This window comes from Megascapheus bottae, chromosome 16 (genome assembly GCF_031878675.1).
Source record: "Megascapheus bottae isolate mThoBot1 chromosome 16, mThoBot2.hap1, whole genome shotgun sequence".
In the NCBI taxonomy this organism is placed as follows: Eukaryota; Metazoa; Chordata; class Mammalia; order Rodentia; family Geomyidae; genus Megascapheus; species Megascapheus bottae.
Window position 1 is genome coordinate 33,383,158 of NC_143524.1, and position 21,882 is coordinate 33,405,039.

The following is a 21,882-nucleotide window of genomic DNA, read 5'->3' on the forward strand; positions in this document are numbered from 1 at the left end:
ATGAAATGGGCACGACCATGCTGTGGTTTTGCTTAAACACAGGCTTTCACATCCATTTGAGAGTCCTGGCTTTCTTTTTAACTGGTTAATGAAAGGAGCTCTTTTATTTTCCAGCCATAGTTTAGTGCCAATAGGCATTTGCCTTGAAGTACGATGGCTTTCTTTATCCCTCCTCTTGACTATGCACTGCTCCACCACGGCTATCATGGTTTAGGGCTGCCTTCTCAGATAGACAGTGAAAAACATTTCGGTGAAATTCTTGTTTCTTGTCCCAGACCTCTCTCTGTGTTGTATTCAGTTTAATACTAGAAGGAGAGAAGGAGATTACTGGCATCCTTGAGAGACATTTTTTAAAAGCATTTACAAAGGTTTATCTGACATGGTTTCAGAATTAGTGAAGACACGTGTGAAATAGAAATGAAGAATGAGATTAAATGAAATACTGGAGAAAACAGTGATTTTTTTTTCTGGTCTCAAAGAAGACTTTGCTTGATTAAAGGAAGGGTTCTGAAGAGATTCTGTGTTGTACTTCATAAAGAAAACTAGACATGAGACTAGGTAAAAGAAACTCCTTTCTCCTTAGAAGAGCTAATTCTTACTGTGAGTGACACTGAGGGAAGTTTTTGTTGTTGTTGTTGTTGGGATGTTAATCTAAGAACCGAGAAGGGATCTGCAGAATTCTGCTGATTCAAACCCCTCTTTTCAAGAAGGAATGCATTTGTGGAATTTCATTCCATCCACAAATCTTTCTTGAGTGCTTATTGTTTGCTCACTATTGTGTTAGAGTATGTAGGGTTTATACTATTCCACATTTTCTACAACTCAGACATGAGAAATTCATGTTTTGAAAGACCTACTAAGAAGTAAAAGAAAAGGGGCTGATAAAGACAAGGACTAATATTTATTGTTGAAATACTGTGCATCCCAGAGCTTTTGTGTATTGTGTCCTTGTTTAATTCTCAAACCAATGTTATGAGATGGGCTTCATAACCCTCCTTTTATAAAAGAAACAACAGGAATTCTGGAAAATGAAATCTTATTCTTTCAAGATAGAAGTAACCAGTCCAGAATTTGAATCAAGACTGTGTGATGCTAAGGCTTACGCTCTTCTCACCAAGCCACACAGCTTGACTTATCTTCTCATGCACTCCTCAAATCTTCCATGCTACCTCTTAAGCAAATGACAACAAAAAGCAGAAATAAAACCAAGAAAAAAATTGGTTATCCTCTGTACTATGCCATATTTTGAGATTGTGAATCACATTCTCCTTCCTTTTTTGCCTTTTTTTATTGTCAGGGAAATGTATAGAGGGGTTACAGTTATATTCGCCAGGTGGTGGGTGCATTACTTCTCACACATTGATACCCCTTCTCATGTTTTTGTCCCCAATTCCCTCCCCCACCCCCTCCCAATCATCTTGTTCTCCCCCTTCACTTTCCTATTTCAAATAAACAAATAAACATATATACAATATAATAGGTTACAAAGTCAGGTACAGTAACAATATGAGATTAACCAAAGCACACAAAAAAGAGAGAAATAACATAGTACATTAAGAACAACAAGCACACAAGATACATTCTCCTTTTCCTCTTTTTTCTTTTCCTATTTTTCTGATATCCATAGGAGTTTTGTTCTCTTTTACTTATAACAATGACATAGTTGGCACTTAAGGTATTTAAATTGGATAGTATATGGGCAACAGTATTACTTTGAAGATGAAGTAACCATTATTTTCTTTAAACATGTTCCATTTTAAAGTTCTTGATTCTCAGGATGTAGGCAGGAGAAACAGGTACAAGTGTTCACTTAAAACCATGAGTTGAGCACATATTATAGGTCTAGTTGAAGTCTTACAAGGAGCTGTGAGAATTAAGAGGATAAATCTGCCAAATACAGGATTTATAAATATCTCTGGAAAGATATCTCTGCCATGATATATTTTAAAGACAACAGGACATATGCATCAAATTAGTAAGATTCTGAAAACGAATTTTATGAAAGAATTCTATTATGTAATTGACATTAGTACTCATGGTTTCCTTTTAAATGATTTGTATATTTTAGCAATAAATTATTTTGTACTGGGGAAGACAGTTTTAGGTCTTGGTGGAATGGATATTAACTAATATGCAAAGCTTCTGAAATTACATTATCCATAATTATAGATTATGTGTGTTTATATGTCAGAGAGAGGCAAGTATACCCTGGAAACATACAGAGAAGTTACTGAAATATTAGTTTTTTTTTCCATTCAAAATAAAGTTTCTATTCTGGGGCAAAGTGTTTTGCTAGAAATTTTTATCTATGTTCTTTTACTTATTATTTTGCATTGGCTTTATTAAAATACAACTCATAAAATGTATAACTTTAATTATATTTAGAATATTAGTTGGGCAACTAGTCTTACAATTAATTTTAGATACATTCTAACCATTTCCTTATATTATATATCAGTCCTTAAACAACTGCTAATCTGTGGCTAGAAATTTCTATAATAACTTTTCAGTATTAGACATTTTATGTAATTTGAATTACACAGTACATGATCTTTTGTGACTTACTTCTTTCACTTAGAGTGATTTTTCAAGGTTTATTCATTTTGTAATCATGTTTCTTTTAGATGGTGGTACCCAAAACTAATGCTAAATTTGACTAAACTAAGGTATTCCCCATGCAGTCTGGAGGACTACGTGTGTGTGTGTGTGTGTGTGTGTGTGTGTGTGTCTGTGTGTGTGCGCACGTGCGCGGGTGTGTATAATTCCTCTTAGGTATATAATTACCCTAGGGGTAGATTTTTGCTGGGTCATATAATGTCTCTATGTTTAACTTTTTGAAGAAACTGATAGAGTATTGTTTTTCAAAGCAGCTATGACATGATGTCCTATCAGCAGTGAATAAATATGGGTTACACTTTATCAAAATATTCTTTTATTTCAGTACATTGAAAACATTTAATACTATTTTAAAATAATTTCTTGGGACAGTTGTAAGTTTACAAAACTAAGGCTCAGGAAAAGCATAAATTATTCTTCTTAAACATCAAAGCCTAGTAAGTGTTAAATCTGGATTTCAAACTGTTCTAATTTAGAACTGTACTTTTTTATTCACTGTAAATTGTATTTTTTCCAGAAATAATTTTGAAAAATTTTTACATCTAGTATAAATTAGTGTCTACTATAACTTAGTAGTTGATGTTAATTCTGATCAATAGTGAGATTTGTGTCTAAGAATCAGTCACATATAGGACAGTAATTCTCCTTTGATATTCTTAGAATTGATGAGAATGCCAAAAAGCTTTTGTTTTTATGGCTTTGTTTACGTGTAGAATATTAGCAGTTTAAGTATCTGTTAAGTTATTCAAAGTAACAGGAAACCTATATCTTGTTAAAACATCTATAATATCTATAATTACTTCAATAATGAAATTGCTCTGTATTTTGTCAAATGTCTATAATGTCAGACCCAACAGGTGACTGAATTATTATATATGGATATAACATTCTCTCTGTTATCATTAATTTAATTTATGTATATGAATTCCACAGATGCCCAAAATAGAGCTTTTCTAGATAATTGTGATCTTTTACTATTAAAATTTTCAAGTATTTTATAAGTCAACTAATGTGGCATCTAAAACATAATGTTCATATTTTATTACATTACATTAAAACTTGGAAATATATAAGTACTTGCATTTTGAATTACTTTTTTGCTATGATTTTGTCATATCTTGTTTGGTCAATTGGAAAATGTTGCACTTCTAAGTCAGAGTTCTTAAGTCTTGCATATTCTATATTATCTTGTATATATATGTATCTTGCATATATCCATCTTACATATTATTCTATAACTTGATATATATTCTATAACTTGCATATAGTTGTATGACATATAAAATGATACCTTATAACATTTATTAAGTTGATAGCTCAAATCCTATTGTTGAAAATAAATAATACTGTTTTTCTTAAAGTGAAAAGTTTGCTTAATTTCATTTTGGGGGAAAGATCCACATCTGAATAATTATTATTCATCTGTCAGTCATTCTTTCAGGTAAAAAAAGGTGTTCTATAGGAAAAGCAATCAATTCAGAACTCAAAGAATCGCACGAGTGCTTTTCCTCAAGACAAAAACTGTAGTTTGGCTGGTCGAGGTAGCTCACACCTGCAATCCTAGCTACTCAGGAGGCTGAGATCTGAGGACTGTGGTTCAAAGCCAGCCCAGGCACTAAAGATCGAGAGACTCTTGTCTCCAATTAATCACTAGAAAAAGTGTAGTGGGGCTGAAGGGTAGGGCAAGAAGCCTTGAGCTGAACAGCTCAGGGACAATGCCTAGGCCTCATGAACCTCCTCCCCCCAAAAAACTGTAGTTTGGAATGCAACAGAAATGTTTTATTTTTCAATTGGTTACACCTGTTCCTTTGTAAAATAGTCTCCAAGATGAATTTTAATGATTAATATTTTTTAACCACTTAATGGGTAATTCACAAAGTGAAACCAATTGTAAGTAAGTATATGGTTGTAATAACTTCAGGGCCACTTTTGTAAATCAGTGTTATTTCCTTGCCAACACAGCAACCATTTTATCCACCCTTGCTTTTGTACCATTAGGGCACATGCAAAACAGTTAACAATGTCCAAAAATCATATTAATATGGCATATTTATATCTCAACAATGTTCAAATGATTTTTAACATATTTGAAGATTTTATGTATTAATGTTAGATGATAGATGTATACATAATTCTGGGGAAGGGCATAAGTGATATCTATGTGATTATTTAAAATATTGAATAGAAGGAAATTGATTTTTCAAATATCTTCTAATCTCAAGTTCTATTTTTTTTAACTTTTGAAATTGACCTTTAGTAGGATTAGTTTTCTTACAATAGGAAGGAAAGAAGTAAGAGACATGTTATTCTTAGTAATTTCAGAATTGTACAGTTATTCATTAATGTAAACTGTCATACAATATCACTATAGATGCAGATAATGAATAATAAAATTATCTTAGTCTGCCACTGCTAGCTTTGCTGAACATCCTAAAACCACTGTTGATAGTCTATTAAGGAAGTAATATATTTACACATGTACTCCATGTTATAAAAATTGGGTAAAAAGTATTATGAAAATTGCTGTAAAATTAATTTGGACTGTATTTATCTCAATCACAGGGAAATTATTTTGTCTGTTCACTAACCTCCTGAACAGTACCTGGAAGCAGAAATAAATACTGATTAAATGAATGAATTATTTTCATTATCTTAAGAACTATCTGCAAATCTTACTTTTTATTAATATTAATTTGTGCATTCATGGTTCTAATACTATTCGGATGTTTCCTTAGTTTCTTACTTTCAAAATTTTATTGCAATTTCAAAGTCAATGGAAGAGTGTCTGAGGTGATGTTAATATTTTTTATTTAATTTAATTTTATTGTTGGTTGATGTACAGAGGGCTTACAAATATATCTGTAAGGTAGTGAGTATATTCCTTGTTGGACATTGTTACCCTCTCCCATGTTTTTCTCCCACTTTCCCTCCCTCCAGCAACTCCTGCAAGTTGTAGAGTTCATTTCCATATTGTCTTGTGTGTATCACTGTTACATTAGTTCATCCTCTAACCTTTGTATCACCGTTTAGATTTTCCCCTTCCCTAATTCAAATACGCACACACACACACAATATAAGACCTGAAATCATGACAAAGAAATAAATAATTTCCTTGGAGGATTTGGTGTTTCCAGTGAAAATATGTGCAGCTGGGTTATCTCAATTGAGGGAGTGCTAAAAATGGACAGTAGTTGAGAGAAGGCTGTCTTTGCAAGCAAGTACCATAAGGCCAGGTTAAAATGTTTGGACTCCATAAGTAGAGAGCCATTGCAGAGTTTTAATTGGACAAGTAACATGAACATGTTTGCCATGTTTCAATTTCCAAACTTCAGAAGTTGCAATGAAGTAACATTTTATATTTAGAAGTTCCTGTGATTGTAGAACTTGATTAAATACAATAAATACTCATGTTTCTATATTGCAAACTTCTGTTTTTCATTGTTAAGATGGATTCTAAAATAGATCTTAATCTAAAATTATATGGCCATAATGGTAAATGTTTGTTGAATAGTTATTGTAATGAAGGTACTGTTGTAAGGTTCCATAAACAGTCTTGCTGATTTTTTTTTACCAATCTGCCCTTGAGTCATGATCCTGCCATCTCTGCCTCCCAAGTAACGGGGATTGCAGACATGAACCACAGCCTCTGGCTCTTATTCCTATGATTACTTTATTGATATTTTCATGCATGGTTTTCACGAACTTAGATTATTGCTCTTTATATAGACTTTGTTCTTACTTAAAGGAAGTTAGTATCCGCAGAAGTTCTCAGGAATTCTTATTTCAAATACACAGAATAGTGAAAAGATAGTATTCTGCTGTCCCATGATCAGTGGGACAAAAATCCATAAACAATTATTTCCTATAAAAAAATCCTGATTTGCTTTTTCTTTAACTTTGCAAAACTATCACACAGATGAACATTCACATCCTGCTTCAAGAACAAAATTCTTAAAAAGTGGGATTTGTTGCATTTTGTATTTATTTGTTTGTTACAGGTTCTAAGGCTTGAACTCAGTGCTTGGGCACTGTCTGAGCTTTTAAAAATTATTTTGTTATTATTTATTTTTGCTCAAGGTTAGTGCTATACCATGTGAGTCATAGCTTCGCTTCCAGCCCTTTGGTGGTTAATTGGAGATCATAATCTCATGGACTTTCCAGCTCATCCTTGCTTCAAACCACAATCCTCAAATCTCAGCCTCCTGAGTAGCTGAAACTACAAGCATGAGCCACTGGCACCCAGCTTGGAAAGGTTTTTAAAAATACTTTTTTTCACTTATTGCTTCTGCCATTTTGACTGGCATTTCATTGTCAGTCTTGGGAAATGGAAATCGTGCTAAAATAAGGAATCCAGGGGCTGGGAGCTTGGCCTACTGGTAGACTGCTTGCGTAGCATGCATGAAGGCCTGGTTCAATTCCTCTGTTCCACATACATAGAAAAAAAAGTGGTGCTGAGGCTCAAGTGGTAGCGCTCTAGCCTTGAGAAAGTTCAAGGACAGTGCTCAGCTCCTGAGCTCAAGCCCAGGACTGGCAAAAAAAAAAAGGAATCCATGTTCTTCCTTAAATGGATTGGGAAGAATGATGAGGACAATCAACTATGTACTAAGACATTTTAAATGGATTCTTTCACTTGATTTTTAAGAACAAGTGGCAGATTGTGGAAGTAAGAGCTCCAATTGGAGGTTCAGGATTTCCACTTTAAGACTCTATATACCTTAGTGTGTACTTGTCTATTCTGTGCTTGGCTCTGGGTTCAGTCCTCAATATTGGGGGTTTGGAGCAGGAGGTGGGAAAGGACTTCTAGTTCTAGTTCTAGTTTTGCCTCTAACTAAACAATTATCAGACCTCAAGCATGTCGCTTTCACCTTCTTATCTGTAAATTTAGATTGAATGATCTCTGATTCTTTGTTATAATGGTTTTCTGTGAGTAAATACATTTTTAAAGTTGTATTCAATTATTTTTAAACAGGTAAGGGATTAATGAAAACTACTTTCAGGAGTATTTGGGAGTAGAATTACTGATGGAAAATTGTTGGAAATGAATAAGCTGTGCTGATTAGGAAAAAGATCTTTTTCTTTACATTATTCCCTTAAGAAGCTCAATTAAGCAATATTCTTAGTAAGAACTGTTTGCTGGTAAATACACTTAGAGTTAGAGACATATACAAGATACAGTACACACACTCACACCTTGCTTCCAGGTCTCTAGTCTCAGTCCATGGAATCAATATTGGACTTTAGATTGGGAAAATAATCCCAATGTTGGTTTGGTGCTAATGAAAGCTGTGAAATTTTCAAGGTTGAAAATTTTATTTTAACATAGGAGTTTAGAAGAGTAAGACAGTTTGAAGTAGGGAGGACATTAGGTTAATAACTTCAAGAACACATTTCTGAGTTGTGTTAAAACTAAATCCATTTTGTGATATATTTTTCCTCACCTCACAAATTCAGAGATAAAACAGATTAAAATGAGTAGCTTAACATTGAAAAATTATTTACTGTACAGTTTTTATCTTGATAGAGTAACCACTCAGGTAGAGTTTCTATTATGAATTTTATTTTATAATGATAAAGATCATCGCTTTATGGGCAGTCTCTGTCTTGTATTTCTTGAGATGCCTAAGAAAACTCTTCGTGCTTCCCTCCTTCTCTCCCTCCCTTCCTTCCTTTTTTCCTTCTGCCCCAGATTTTCTTCTAAGCAGCTGTTGATTGTTTCAGTTTATTTGAAAAAATGAATATTACAGAATTTTTATGTAGTTAACTCTTGACTACCTTCATTCTTAGTTGCCCTGATAATGCCAAAAAGCAACTACCTCATATGTTTATATTTAGCTTATGAATGAATTTAGGTGTTTACATTTGAATGCAACCATGTCTGATATCCTGGGAACTCTTGTCTTTGGTCATTACAAAGATAATTAAAAATTGCAAGTGCTTGAAACAAAGTATATTTTATTTCTTAGAATATATCAGCCAAAAACTCATACTTATTTCATTCATTTCTTTTGCCACACTGTGCAGGCTGATACTTGAGTTACCTTTATTTCTATTTTTTCTTAGTTGGCAACCTTTTTCCTTGGAAAAAAAGATGTCAGAAAGCTAGATTTTCTTCAAATGTTGTTATTAATTCAATTCTGTCCCCTTAAAAAAGAGGGAAGGGAAGGGAAGGGAAGGGAGGGGAGGGGAAGGGGAAGGGGAAGGGGAAGGGGAAGGGGAAGGGGAAGGGGAAGGGGAAGGGGAGAGAAAAAAAGCCAGAAAGAAACCTGAAATGCTTGAAATCTGTATTTAGTTAATTGGGCTCTACTAATTCAAGCCTCTGGAATTTTAGAGTCTTCAAACTTTTAAAATCAGAGCATGTTGTATTAGTTTAGAAAATTTCCTAAACTTTTCATCCTTCTACTTCTTACATGTCTTAATTTGGGGGAAGTAATCAGTCACTACATAAGCTAGGGATTCCCATAAAGGACTGCATAAGAAACTTTCAGGAAGGGCAACTCCTTTCACCGGGGCCTGTGCTGATGGTGGACACCTATAATTCTAGCTATTATTAGGCTGAGATCTAATGATCTTAGTTTAAAGCCAAACAGCTTGGGGTAGTCGAAGAGATGCTAACCACACACACACACACACACACACACACACACACACACACACACACACACACACACACACACACGGTGACACAAGGTGGCTGGACTAAATTTATAAATATGATTGAAACTCAGGTATGACTCAGTCCTGGAGGGGATAGTAGGTTACACTCAAGCTCTTACAAATAATTTGGGAATTGTATTTTATGTCAGTAAGAAATTAGGTAAGTACTGATGCTATCAATTACTTAGGGACTTAATTATAAAAATACCTGGAGTGATTGTGAGAATGTGGATTTTTTTTAAAACTATTTTATGCATTAAGGAGAACTGCTTTCCCAACCCCACCATGGAATTTACTTAAAAGTCACTGACTCTCTGGCTTTTATTTGTTGTTGAAATTTAAATCTTGTCTTCATTTATGACTTTGGTTGAATTATGGTATTTCATTAGGAAAGTTTCTGTTTTACCATTTTTATGCCAGAACAAGCTTTCTGGTCCCTTCTTTGTGATAAATTTCATTACATCTTTATTTTATATACATATGCCTTTAGAATCTTAAGTAAATGTAAATTTTTCATTGACTTATGATTTTGTATTTTCATGATATGAAAGATGATTATGTACTTAACATCTAAGTATTAAAGCCAATATAAACCTGCAACACCATAAAATTTAGGTTTTTAATACTTGTGTCAATTATGACATAGTCATTTTTGTGTTGTTGAGTTAATTATAAGGTTGTTTCTTCTAAAAAGGAAAAAAACAATATGACCTGAGTATCCCATTCACTTTTTATGAAATTTTTTTGTGAAAAATAGATCATGTTTTCTATGAATGTCAAAATATTTTCAAAATATATGGAAAGTAAAGTACTTTTATACACTCAGGATTATAGAACTTGTATATTATTGCATTCATTCCAGATAATATCAATTTGCCTATCTCTATTGATATTTAGATCTATTTATCTATACTTAAACTTACAGTTATATATTTGTATTTATGAGTTTCTCTATATATCTGATAGTAATATATTAAACCTACTTATTCTGTAGGTCTTACCTCCATGTTTCAAACTTGAAAATGACATAAATTTGTGTCATGGAATTTTAATAAAATTTATCTCCTATACAATTTTGGTTTTTGTAATGTCATTCAATCAGAAATTCATCTGAAATGAAAATAAGTTATCCCTAAGTCCCAGTTTACCCGGGATTTTATCCTCTGTTTGGATATAATAATTACTAGTATCACCTTTCAATTCAGAAATATCTTAGTTTGATGGGTGAATTAATTATACGAATGACTTCACACAATAAAATTCCTTTAAACAGATTTTTTTTTAAAGATGCACTCTTTGTCAAGAACTGTTTGTTCTAGGTATTAGCATGACCAGACAAATGACAAGTTACTCAGAAGATTTTGTACATTATTATTACCAAAATATTATTAGGTAAATTAGCTTTGTCAAGGAATATAAAATAGCTTTTTCATGTTAATTGAATGTTACTCAAAGCATAGTACATTATTTAGACAGAAAAATTCATCAAAATTTTAAAGATTAAGTGATAGCCTATAGAGTATTTTGATGATGAAAAGATATATTTTCATAGAGTTAAGGAGTAACTTCATTTTTAAAACTTTGAGTCTTGTTGCTATGAAAGAAATGAACTGCAAATATAAGTAAAATTCTTGAATGGGGTTGCTTATAGTCTGTAAAACTATATTCACTAGGGCAGGGAGTGGTAGAGTGCTTCCCTAGCATGCACAAAGAGCCGGGTTCGATTCCTCAGTACCACATACATAGAAAAAAGCCAGAAGTGGTGCTGAGGCTCCAGTGGTAGAGCTTTAGCCTTGAGAAAGTCCAAGGACAGTGCTCAGCCCCTGAGCTCAAGCCGAGGACTGGCAAAAAAGTATATTCACTATATAGAATGAATTATCTTAATATATATTTTGTATACCCCTGCTAGTCAACATCTTGCCCAGTTGGTTTATTTTCTATAATTCAAGAAAGTAATAGGCATATTGATTTTAAAATGTTAAGAAACATTAGTCTAGACCAATCTACAGTGACAGTGTGATACAATTTTCTAATTTTTGAAATTCATCTACAATCAAATTATTTTTTAACTACTATCCTTTCAAAATAAAGCTTTGGTGGCATTAGAAAAAGTGAATTAGTGTATCAACCAGCTTTAACTCCTTTGGCATTATTTCTCTGGGTAGTTCAGAATTAGAACCTATAATAATATCTTCATATTTAAGTCAATTTTATTGGAAAAAGGAATCCTAAGGAATTGTTTATCAGTGCATAAACTTCTGAAACATTTCCCTTGTAAATGCTTTGTTATATAATGTATATATTTCTCCAGCTGGTACTACTAATTGGGAAAAATTTTCAAACAGTTCAATATTGAATTTCTAGATTTAACATTTTGAGGCGGTTTCAAATTCTATGGTGTAAATTCAATCTGTTTAGCCACTGGAATTGATTTACAATTATTCTTAATGTCAAATTGCAATTATTCTAAACATAATGGTTTTATCTTTTAATATTATTTGATTTACCAGCAATGTAACACAGATTTATAAATGGACTCTTGAAGACTACGTATGAAATCATAGTCTTAAATTGTCCTTTTTCTGTGTGAATCATGGAGCTTGAGCTCAGCCTGGACTAGCTTTGAACCTGTATCCTCAGTAGCTAGGATTACAGGCTTGAGCCACCATACCTGGCTAAGTTGTCCTTTTTTAAGTTTTCATTTTCACATAAAACATTTGTTGTTTCCCAGGAAGAAGTTAGGCTGAAGGATTATACCAGCTAATTTGGGATTATGTTTCTACTGATAGCAAAACAGGTGGTTTTGAACATATTTTTAATCTTCTTCTACCTAACCTTCCCAAGTTGGTTGAAATACAGATAAAGATATTATGTGCTAATCCTAATGTAGCAAATATTTGGACCATCATGGGAGCTCAAAAAATGTTCACTGAATTTAAATATTTAGATATATGAATTTTCTACTCCTTGCACAGCAGTGGAGATGAATTAAATTCAGTCAGTCATAATGATTACTATACTGGAAATAGCTCAATATGGCTTCAATATTCCCAAAATCCAGAGAAATTCCCCTGGTTTTTTCACTGCTGTGACTATGTACTTCCAATTGTTCAAAAACTAATCATTTGGAGTTAGCTCTTAGCTCATCTCAATTTTACTCAGCCAAAATATATGCTAGGCATTATTTTGATTGTCCTTTGTCACAAAGACAGATGTGACATAGATTCTGCCCTTCAGGAGCTGACATTCAGGTAGGTGCAATCAGAGTGGCACAATCATAGTACTGGAACCTGAAATCAGGGGGTCTGGCACTCACTTGGTTTACTGGCTCCAGTCTGGCACTTTACCACTAAGCCATGCCTCTAGACTGGCTTTTTTGCTGAATACTTGGAGCTTGGATATTGGAGATGGACTTTTCTGCCTTGGCTGGCCTTGAAACACAATCCTCTATGAAATAGCCTCCCAACTAGGTAGGCTTATAGATGTGAGACACCATAGTTTCTTATGTAATTCACAGCAGAGGAATAAAACTTGGGTAGGAAGTCAAGAGAGCCTAGAAGGGGGTTTATGCCTAAGAGTATCTCTTTCTGTAGCCATCTTTCTCCTCCTCCTCCTCCTCCTCCTCCTCTTTCTTCTTCTTCTTCTTCTTCCTCTTCCTCTTCCTCTTCTTCTCCTTCCGCTTCTTTCTTCTTCTCCCTCTTCTTTCCTCCTCGTCCTCCTCGTCCTCCTCCCTCCTCCTCCTCCTCCTCGTCCTCCTCCTCCTCCTCCTCCTCCTCCTCCTCCTCCTCCTCCTCTTCCTCCTCCTCCTCCTTCTTCTTCTTCTTCTTCTTCTTCTTCTTCTTCTTCTTCTTCTTCTTCTTCTTCTTCTTCTTCTTCTTCTTTTCAGTTAGTCATTGGGGCTTGAACTCTGGGCCTGGATGCTACCCCTGAGCTCTTCTGCTCAAGGCCTAGCGCTCTACCACTTGAGCTACAGTGCCACTTCTATCAGACACAAATTATTTTAAAAATTTTGTCTTCACATTCAATGGTTTCAGAGCTGTTTCTTAAAAAAGATCATGTCCAAAACTGCTGAGTTATTTTGCACCACCACTATATTTATTGTGATTTTTAAAAATCTCTGTAAGGCTCAATCATTTTTCCCTCTTTAGTTCTGGATTATATACTTAATTATTGCTATTAAGTTAAAAAATGGACTTAGCCTGGCTCAGGACTGTAATCTAGCTACTCAGGAGGCTGATCTCTGAGGATCAAGGTTCAAGCCAGCCCAGGCACAAAACCTGAGGCTCATATCCAATTAACCTCTAGGAAAACGGGAAGTAGGGCTTGGCTCAAGGGTAGGATGGTAGCCTTGGGCTGAAGAATTCAGGGAAAACACCCAGGCCCAGGGTTAGAGTGGTAGACTTGAGCTGAAGAGCTCAGGGACAGCACCCAGGCTCAGTTCAAGCCCCATGATCCACAAAATAAATAAATAAATAAATAAATAAATAAATAAATAAATAAAGACTCCTTTTCATTGATCTACCATTATAAAATATTGAGCATTTTAAGATTAGAACAAGAACATAAATCTTACAAACTTCTTTTTAAATTTCACTTATAATTGTTGTATAAAAGATCTCTTTTAATATTTTGAAGCAAACTTTTCTGTGTATTTTTGAAAAAAATGTTTTACTGTGAGAAGAGGACCTTCTATTTGTAACTGAAAATTATTGTTGATAGGTTGGACAAAGTTTTTATTTTTCTTTTTTCTTTCCTTGTTTTTGGTTGGTCATGCCTTGAACTCAGGGCTGGGGCTCTGTCCTGGGGCTCAAGGCTAGTGCTCTACTACTTGTGTCATAGCTACCAATCACTTCCAGCTTTTTCTGTGTATGTGGTACTGGAGAGTTGATCAGAACTTCCTGCATGCTAGGCAAGCACTCTACCAGTATGCCATGCTCCCAGCTTGTCCCTGAGCTTTTGTGCTCAAGACTTGAGCTCTACTTGAGTCACACTGTCACTTTCAGTTTTTGATAACTTTGAGATAAGATAATTTGAGATAAGAGTTTCATGGACTTTCCTGCCCAGGCTGGTTTTGAACCAACGTCCTCAGATCTCAGCCTCTTCTGTAGACAGAATTCATCTAACTTTTCTAAGTAAAAGCTTCACATTACTTAAACAGTATTTTTCTCATATTCTACTTTGGCATATACAAAATCATGCTGTGGTAAGAGAACCCTTAATTGTTTTAGCCTACAGACACACTGCACCCTAGAGTAGCAGCACACATGATTAATGCAAATATTTGAGAGTATTTCTCAGACTTTCATGGGTGTTGTAAATATTGTATCTGGAATGTTGGAGACTGTTGGAGAATGCCAGAGAATGCTGTGGCCTGCATAATCTTTGTTTTTGGGCTTGGAACCAGGAGACCATATGCTGTTTGGGGAGAGAAAAGTATGCTGAGGGAATATGCATACAGAAGATCTTGTCTGCCAGACTGGTTGCTAACTTCCTGAATAACTCCAAGCATGTCACTTAGTGTCAAAATCTGTTTTCATATCTATAAGATATGAAACCTCTTTGGTTGTCTGATTTCATCATCAAACTTTTTAGCTTATTTTGTAAACAAAGTCTTACTGAAAAATTCTTTCTTTTCCATTAAATAATTAGCCATATATCTCTAAGCCTTTTATGGTATTAAAATACTATGTAAGTCCCTTAGAACATTTCTCCTGATGTTGAGAACTTCCTTATGCATCCTCAGGCTGAAGTGGGTGAAAACAACTCACCTTTAAGCCTCCAGACCTCCTTGGATTAGGAATCAGAACACTTGGATTGGAAAGCAAACACTCTGTGACTTGGCCAAGTGACTTTACCCTTCTGAAGTTGTTTTTCATCTGTGAAATAAAAATAACAATGTAAGTTTTAGGGTGAGGAGTAATATAATACATAAGAGCTTTTAAGACAATGCCTCATGGATGAAGTCTGTTTTACTTCATGCTCTGCTATCTCATAACTCTGAGAGAGTCTCTTAAGAAGCAAGTCTGCAAAAGCTTTGTGATAATGGGACAAAGCATTTCATTGTCTTCCCCCCCCCCATAAAGGACTAAAGAATTCCGCGTTTTAGCAAGTCTAGAATTTATTTTTATGTAGCCATTGACTGATTATCATCCCTACAGAACAGTAATGTAAAGGCAGGCTGCCTTGGGCTGAGGAACTTGTAGGATATCTTCATTTCGGGATTCAAAAATGATTGGCTAATAAAGCACAATGGGCTGAAGGCCCAGCTGTGAGTTTGGAAGCCTAGATGGCAGAATTCCATGGATTGTTCTCGCTCTATTAAGATCTGCAACATGAATAGACCTCAGTTGATCCAGGAAATAGACTTCCTGTTGCAGCCAAAAAGAAAGAAAGCTAAAGGAAAGGTGAGTGTATCTGGTACAGACAGGAAAGTAATCATAATGTCAGGAGTACCTGGATCTCATTGTCTTGTTTGTACACAGTAGACTTAAAAGACATTTTCAGTGACAATTGTGTACATGTTTAAAAGGAAATTCTCATATAGTCAGTAAGAGATACAAGAGAGAGAGAGAGAGAGAGAGAGAGAGAGAGAGAGAGAGAGAGAGAGAGAGAGAGAGAGAGAGAGAGAGAGAGCCTGTATCTCAACCCAAAAGGCACACTTCCTGTGGAGTGGTCCCAAAGTGATTCTTAAGAGCACAATTGCTGCATTTATTAAACTTTTTATTTACTGAGCAGTAGCCAGTAACATATGGGAGCAATGACAATGGCTGACTGATGGGAAAACAAAGGAATTCCAGTATTATGCTGTTTTGAAAAAGTCATTCAGAATTTAGTCATATTGGTTCAGCTGTCGTAACCAAAGACTGATAAGATAATAGAGGTCTTTGTTGTGGGTTTTTTTTTTCATCATCATCTTTTTTGTGTGTGCTGAAACCCTTTATCTTTATGATGCTCTGGGGCCCTTAGAGGAGAAAGCTTTTAAAAGTGCTGTTGAATTCAAAACTCAAATTAGCTGCTGGGACACTGGGACAGCATTCCTTTCTCAGGCAGTCATCACAAAGTAACTTTTATCAGGAAACCTTCTGATAGATTGTTGGTTCCTTCGGTTTACCCTGTTTATTTTTTTTCTTGTTGACTTTTTGCTGCCCTATTTTGTGACATTTAAAAGAAGGCTATATAAAAAAAGGCCAATGCTAAATGGACTGGGCTTGTGAAGTGAAACATCACAAAGACAGTCCATCCCATGTGAGAGTGCCTAAAGTGTGAGATATTGCAGTTAAACCAGGTTATGTGTGGGCAGAAAAGATCAAATGCAGCCTGCTTTTATGGCTAGCATTGTATTTGGGCTTTCTTCTTGAACAATGTCCACTTAAAAAAATTAGAACTGACCAGGCAATTGATTCTGAAGAGCTTTTCTTTTTGACTTAATTTAAAATCTTTCTGGATTGTTGGCTGAGCTCCTTGATTGATGTTGCTTTGGAATTACTGTTAAGTGCTTTAATCTTTCTAGGATTGATGTAGAAAAGTATATCTTCATTGGATCTCCACTCTAGTGTCACTGCCAGCCCCTCCCTATCATTCTAAACAGATTTTTTTTTCTTTTAGTCGCAGACCAGGATTCTTGTGATTTTTTTATTGTTAACTTCTGATAACTTTGTTAAAGTAACGTGCAAAGATCCATTAAGTAGCACAGTTTTGGTATATGTTGTTTTACTCTTTTACTTTATATTCATTCTCCTAGGCATATTTCCAGATAATTCCATGTGTGGAGTATTACTTTTATTTGTCTTGGTAAATATTGCATTAACACCATTGTCCTTTGTTTCATTAGAAATAAAAATCATGCAGAGAATTTCCAAAAAGTTAATTTAGCTGTCTCTGCATCATTTTTCCTCTAAATCTCTTTATATGTGTCTCTTCCACTCCTGTGCTCATTTCTGGATTTTTCTTGTCAGAAAAATCTAGCTGTCATGACATAGCAGCGATCCACTTTTAGAGAACAGATATGAAGAGAATGACCTGTTAAAAATCATTATACAGAAAAAGTTATAGGTTTGGGAATACTTTCAAGGGGTGGAGGCAAATCTGCATTGATAAAGTGCTCTCAGGTTTTCTGCCTTGTATGATATGGAGTCTTCAGTGACCTCCCAATGCCCAGACTTATTTCTAGCACCACTGATTTTAATTACATATATTTCATATGGGCAAAATTAACTAGCAGATTGTGGTGCTGATTTTTATGGACTGATGTTTAAAAAGGGGCTTTTAAATAAAATTTAAACTCAATTTCTGATTTTAATTTTCTTACTGGAGGGATTATTTTATTATTTGTACATAAAATATATAGTTATATTTTGTGCTCTCATCTCTTGGTTTTCTCTGTGACAGTGTGCCTCAGGACAGGTAGTTATGATTTGCAAAGTTAAAAAAAATTCTGTCTTTGCTAGTTTCCCCAAGTTTATCAAAGTAGGAAGATTAGAGGGCTGATTTTAAAACTATTATAATAAAAGATGGTATTTGAAAACTTTTGATGAGGGAAATTGCCATCATATTTACATTCTGAAAGTGTTTCCTTATTTATGCTCTATTGACTTCCTATTGAGACTCAAAAATTTAAGTACAACTGGTAAAGAATTCAATGGATCAAATTCAGTAAATCTGAAGTCACTGGCATAAAGGCCCCTCAGAAAAAAAAATGTGTCAATTTTAAAGGTCTTTCCTAACTGAAGACCATTTTGTGACAGAGCCAAAGGTTAATAAAATCAGTAGTGAATGTAGCAATTTTACAGATAAGCTATTCACAACAAGTGTAGTTACTTGAATAAAAAGCTAATTCAGTTCTAAAATGCCACATGCAGTAGCAGTGAATAGCTGCTTTTAGGTGCTTTCTGGAGGAGGATAAAATACAGAATCACGGCACTCTTCTCTTCCAGCGTCCCTGGCTGCCTGTAAATTGCTGTGAATGGGGCTGTGGGCTGACAGGCTCTATTAAGACAAACTGCCTTTCTCATCGGAGAGATAAAATAAATCAGGTGTTTAGTCAAATTAAAATACTTCAGCTGGAGCAGGCCCTGGGGAGCACTGATCCACCTGACTAATCTGAGAGAAACTCAAGACAGATGTGGTTTGGGGATAAAGACGACCCCATGGAACAAAAGAAAAGAAGAAGAAGAAAAACCTGCTGCTCTGTCTTTGGAGTTGGAGAATAGATTCAGTTTATAGTGGAGAGTGTCAAGCACACACCGTGTGTGATATTGGATAAAAGCAGGCACGCTGACTTGTGGAGCAGCCGTGTACAGAAGCTTCTCGAGTTCCCTTTCTGTGGTTTGTGAAACTACTCCTGTTTTTGTGGGGGAGGCAGAAGAGGCTGTTTCTGGCAATGCTTTATGGACAGGCATTTCAAGATAGCCTGAAGGATACGAAACAGATGACAAAAGGGAGCTCCTGATGGCCTCTGCTGGCCTGGGCAGATCTTCAGAATTGGCTCCACTTTGATTCCCAAGTTGAGTTGATCCAACTTTAAAACATGATTTAAGATAAGATTTCTCCGAAATCATAAGTTAACTCCCAAAGTATATTATAATCTTTTGCCTTCTTTCACATAACCAGCCCATTAGGTTGCCCATTATCTCTCGTGGGCTGTCTATGCTTTCTCTGGAGTTTGAGCTCCTATGCCATGGCAAAAATCTCTTGTTCAACTGAATGTTTTGAGATGAAATAACTTATGTTCATGGGTTGGTTGTTCAGTGTGATTCACACTGGATATTATTTCTTTGATAGCAGTGTAAACACTCTCTGTAGATTTAAATGCATGTCTTTAAACCACTATATCAGAGCATGTACAATGGATAGTGAGCAGAAAAATGAGCACATACCCGCATTAACCTATACAGTCAAAGAATGTAAGCTGTTATGTTGTATAAGTAGATCTCATTTTAATTTTGAACCCCACAGGGCTGTAAGACTGTGCTTTTAATTTCTGTAATAGAAGTACTATTCATATATATTTAAAATTTGAAGGTACTGACAGCCTTATATAAAGGCTTTAACCCTTAATATAAAAATACCAGCTTTCTGCTCTAAGTTTTTCCTTAAACATATAAAAGATTTATTTTGATGTCACTGAACATTTACAATTAAATAATTTAAATGTCATAAAAACATCTAGAAATATTTAATTAATTGGTGCTATTCTGTAAAGCATTAGGTATGTATATCTACTAACAATGGAAATGCTAATGTATCTGTACATATCCTGACTTCACCTTGGACAGAGGAGCCTAAAGTACTAATGTATTACCCTCAGCTTCCATTTCTCAAGTGAAAAAGAAAGAGAAATAAGTTGAAGATTATTGAAAAGACTTTATTTAACATGGAAGAAGAGAAAAATTTCAAGCCTTGTCTAAATAATCCAAATATCAAATCTGATTCTTGTATTGGCGTTTGCCCAAAATGTTCCTTGGAAGCTCTTTGTTAACAAAGTATAGTAACTATACCAGTATGTAGTAGGTAAAAGAAAAATTATATGGAGAATTATAACAGGGTAGAAATTTTTGAATTATTTTGAGAATAAAGTCATTGAGTATGACCCTTCTCAGGGGTTGAATGGTATGATATAGAATATTTTTGTACCTTTCTGGCCTTCTCTGATACTCTCCTGTGTTTTCCTTGTTCAATTTCTGGAAAGCAAAAAACCCTATTTACCCCAATGCATACATGGGAAATCTTCCTATATTGATGTTTGATCATCATATATCTTTGGGAAGCTCTTTTGGTGCAGTTTTAGCTACCTTGTCATAGTAGTGTTGCCTGTGTTCTGGAAAGATTCTGGATCAAACCCTCCAACTCTTTGCCTGGTTAACTCTTTTTAATACGCTATTTTTGAGGCTACTTTCCTTGAACAGAGGCCCTCCAAACTTGGTTAATATTTGCCTATTTGTATTTATTTATTAATGGTTTATTTTATAAGTATGATCACTTGATATAGTTCCTATCATGCACTGTCTTTCAGGAAGTATTAATTAAAATAAAAACAAATGAAAAAAAGACAAATTTCATATATTTTCATGCTTTCTTTCCTGTATGTATGTGTATATATATATATATATATGACTCAAGCTTATTCATGCTTTTGAAGAGATTCTATGATCTCTTTTAAGAGCTCTTTTTGTATATTTGTAGTTAATGTTTCTGGATCAAGAAGTTCTTTTTTTGAAAAGGCTGAATTTCCTATTCCTAAAATAAATCCATTTTCTTCTCAAATCAATCAAAGGAAATAGAAAGATTTGATCCATAATGGTGGTTGCTTCTTTATCAGTGGCCTACCCTGTCTTCCCCCACCCTTTCAGCTCTGTGATTCTTCAAGGGTCCTAGACTGTTATGTTTAAGGACTCTAGCAGGGATGTAGGGGTCTGAGGTGGCCCTCAGCAGGGTTGCACATCTGCTCATACCCATCTTTCCTTGTAAGGATCATATGAATCAAGAGCAGGGAATGCCCAGCACCCTTAATGCCTTTGCTCTGTGGAGCCCCGTAGGGTCACTCCAAAAACAGCTTCGCTCCTCATTGAGATAGATATTTTTACTTCCTTAGATTGTTCTGATGATTTCTTCAGAGGAATGAGGTTTCATGGGAGGTTGGAAGTCTCCCCTTCCATATACACAAAAATTGGCAATCTTTGTCCCCTTTGACAGCTGGTGGCATCTTTCTGAAAGGCTTTCAAATCATAGATCATTTCTTCATAATGAAACCTGTGTGGCTCAACTACAGTAGGTTGAAATTCTTATCTTATGCTGCAGTAAAATGCTCTAATTTAGATTCACAAAAGGATTCCGTACCCTTTACTTAGGAGAGCGGTGCAATTTGCCCATAAAAAGACTGTTCAGCACCATTAGTGCATACCATAAGTGCTCAGCAACATCATAGTCATTAAACAGCATATCCTTATGCATAACCTTTTCAACCTCGAAATGTGTTTTATTTTTTTCCCTGTGAGAAATGACAAATGCCAGAGGGCCCAGGGTGCACCGCCCAAGGACCCCAGCAACACTGTTGCCTTTAAGAATGAACTTAGAAACTTTACCTTGATTCCTTAACCATTAAAAAAAATCAATATTTTCTTACCTGAGGCAGTTTTTATTCTCTCTGTAAGACATGTTCCATGGCCAAGAGATTGACCCACAGCATCTGAATTTAAGGGGCAGATCTCTGTAGAAAACAAAAAGTTTAAGAAGGTTGATTAGATAACTGCTTACACCTACTATGTCTTAGCTATTGATAACTATGAAGTCACTGAGAAGTAATGGTAGAATATTAATATCTGTAGTTTCAATTTTGTTTTGATGCTGAATTTCATAGGTTTGGGAATTAGGTGAGATAGACAAGAGTTGGTGAAAGAGGGAATGAGGTATAGTTCTGTTTTGCTTTGGTTTTCAGAAGTGGAAGGAAGATTAAGGATTTTATTGGTGACAGTACATTTTCTTGGCAAGGAAAACAGTGAACCCAATCATTCATTCTGCTGCTGTAACTACCCTGTGGCATTCTGGCACTCAGTGGTGGGGAACTGCTCTCAGTGTGCCAGATCTCTCAGTGTCCTGTGTCTCTAAGGAGTCCCC

General features: G+C 35.1%; 1 protein-coding gene and 1 long non-coding RNA gene across 25 annotated transcripts in view; one reads left to right on the forward strand and one right to left on the reverse strand.

Moving 5' to 3' along the window:
* Window positions 1–21,882, forward strand: part of Sox6 (SRY-box transcription factor 6) — a 559,138-nt gene that overhangs the window by 355,342 nt on the left and 181,914 nt on the right. The window lies entirely within an intron of this gene.
* LOC150053136 (uncharacterized) lies at window positions 77–21,862 on the reverse strand. 2 transcript variants are annotated; one of them, XR_016538070.1, is made up of 4 exons: window positions 21,799–21,862; window positions 21,392–21,475; window positions 15,039–15,146; window positions 77–305 (listed from the first exon to the last, which is right to left on the reverse strand). It is a non-coding gene; the product is annotated as an uncharacterized LOC150053136 (long non-coding RNA). The 2 variants fall into 2 exon arrangements; XR_016538071.1 differs by having other exon boundaries at window positions 21,743–21,814.